The sequence below is a fragment of the Marmota marmota genome, unplaced genomic scaffold (assembly GCF_001458135.2).
Source record: "Marmota marmota marmota unplaced genomic scaffold, marMar, whole genome shotgun sequence".
NCBI classification, from domain to species: Eukaryota; Metazoa; Chordata; class Mammalia; order Rodentia; family Sciuridae; genus Marmota; species Marmota marmota.
In genome coordinates, this window is record NW_025999944.1 from 7586078 (window position 1) to 7588573 (window position 2496).

The following is a 2496-nucleotide window of genomic DNA, read 5'->3' on the forward strand; positions in this document are numbered from 1 at the left end:
AAAAAAAAAAAAAAAAAAAAAAAAAAAGCAAGCCTAGGTCTCTCAGATGACTACCTGGAGATGGCCAAGCTCTTTCAACCTCATGGGTTCTCCAGCAATAAGGCTAAGGTGGGCTCTTTGGAATGGTTGGCTGTGCCTGGGCCAATGTGAGGACGACACCTTCTTTGGGACAGATTGGATGTTGGAGGAAATGGATATGAAAGAGTTTGACCTTGATGGCCTGTTGAGAATAGGAGATCTGGAAACCATGACAAATGACCTTTTGGCCACATTAGATAACACATGTGATATCTTTATGTCCAGGAGACTAATAAGGATCCCCCCCCCCAGACAATGAATCCAATTGGCCATCTCCCAGAAAGCTGAACAGAAATTGACCAGTTTGCCCCATTCACCTTCTTGCAAAATCTTCCCCCAAATCTGGCATTCCTACATTACCATGATCCCTCAGTGTATAAGGGAAGAAGATGCCCTCAGATCATGATGGTCGCATCTGTGTTCGCTGCGAGTCTAACCTGGGCTCTTCCCAGCATAGCCCCTCTACCTTCCAGGGCTCTCCTGGTAGGAATCTTCTTTCTGCCCACCCCAAACCTTACAACCCTCCTAGGGAAAAGATGGTAGCAGCAAAGTACAGGGCAAGAAGCTGGAGAAAAAGCTGGAAAAAAATGGAACAAAATAAGCAGCAGCCACTAGGGACCACCAGAAGAAGAGGACAGAACAGAAGGTCCTCACTGGCAAGTGTCAAGAGTTAGAAGAATAAAGCTCTAAAGAAAAAGCAAATTCTGCGGCCAAGGAGATCCAATATCCGAAAGATTTTCTGGAAGAGGTCCATAAGGCAGGGTGAAGAAAATGGTCCACTAGTGGCTAATCAGGAGAGGCGTGTGCTTCTATGTAGGTGTGTCTTGTGTTAAAGCTGTATTGTAATAAATTATTTTGTAGTGCAATTAAAAAAAAAAGACTATCCAGAACAATCATAAGGCACGAAGTTTGTGATCATAAAAGAGAACCACCCACAAACTTAGCAAATTAAATCAGAAGTACATGGATGCATGGGCATATCAAACCCACATCAGAAAAACCAGGCCCACAAGCTCATCAGTCTCACCAGACTAACACCCTCACCTGAAACCCATAAAAGGAGAAGCACCCCAATCCTAGTTAATGATAGCACACACACACACACCCATGATCAGATCATGCAGCGAACTCAGCATGAGGTCAACATGAAATCCCAACTCTGTCTCTGGGACTTCAGCTCAGCTGTCTCCTGCCTGACATGACCAATTTTGAATTGCCTGCCCTCTGGGTCCTGGTGTAGAATAAGTTCTTTGCCCCCAACATCTCTGCACCCTGAACAACTTCATCTGGTTTCTAATCTTCTCTGACCATGCAATGACTTCTTATTTCTTGCTTTCTCCCATTGCTTCAGTGCAGCCTCCTGAAGCTCTATGGCTGCTGTATAACCCTTTTGAGTCTTTCTATAATCTATGTGTCATTGTGAAAATGTGATGTACGACTTGAGTGTTCCAGCTATAATAATTAAGATTGGAATAAAAGAACCTGTGATTGCTGGGCTTATGGCTACCAAGTGACCCTTGAGTACTCGGTGAATAACAACCAATGAAAGTAATATAGCTTGTGAATTTATTGTTATTCAAAAATTCTGAGATTGTGGAAAGACACAAATGTGTCTAGTCTATGTTAATGTCTTAACTCACTCACATCCACCTCTCCTGGAGTTTATATTTCCTATCAGGGTACTTCGATTGTTAATTAACCATTTCTAGGATAGCAATTTAAAATAACACATAGAGGCGGGCATGGTGGCACACGCCTGTAATTCCAGCAACTCAGGAGACTGAGGCAGATATCACAAATTCAAGGCCAACTTCAGCAATTTAGTAGATGCTAAGCAAGTTACTGAGAACCTGTCTCAAAATAAAAAAAAAAAAATTAAAAGAGCTAGGCATGTTGCTTAGTAATTAAGTGCCCCTGGTACTAAATAAAATAACACATGGAAAGCAGGACTCAGCGGCACTCATCTGTGATCCTAGCTACTTGGGAGGTTGAGGCAGGAGGATCACAAGTTCAAGGCCAGTTTCAGTGATTTAGCCAGACCCTGTCTCAAAATAAAAAGGGTTGGGGGTGTAACTCAATGATAGAGCACCTCTAGGTTCAATCCTCAGTACCACAAACAAACACACAACTTTGCATGTGGTAGTGAGCCTATAATCCCAGATGCTTAGGAGAGCGAGGCAGGAGGAGGCTTGAGCTCAATAGTTCTAGATCAGCCTGGACAACCCAGTGAGACTTCATCTCAACAAAACCAACAACAACAAAAAATAGCAGGACTGGATTATAGCTCTGTGGTAGAGCATTTGCCTAGCATGTGTGGGGCACTGGGTTTGATTCTCAGCACCACATGCAAATAAATAAAATAAAGGTCCATCAACAGGTAAAAAATATTTTTTTTTAAATTAGCACACACTGCCAGGC

At 42.8% G+C, this 2496-nt stretch overlaps 1 pseudogene; it reads left to right on the forward strand.

Moving 5' to 3' along the window:
- Positions 1 to 844, forward strand: part of LOC107153832 — a 2918-nt pseudogene extending 2074 nt beyond the window's left edge.
- The last annotated feature ends 1652 nt before the right edge of the window (positions 845 to 2496 follow it).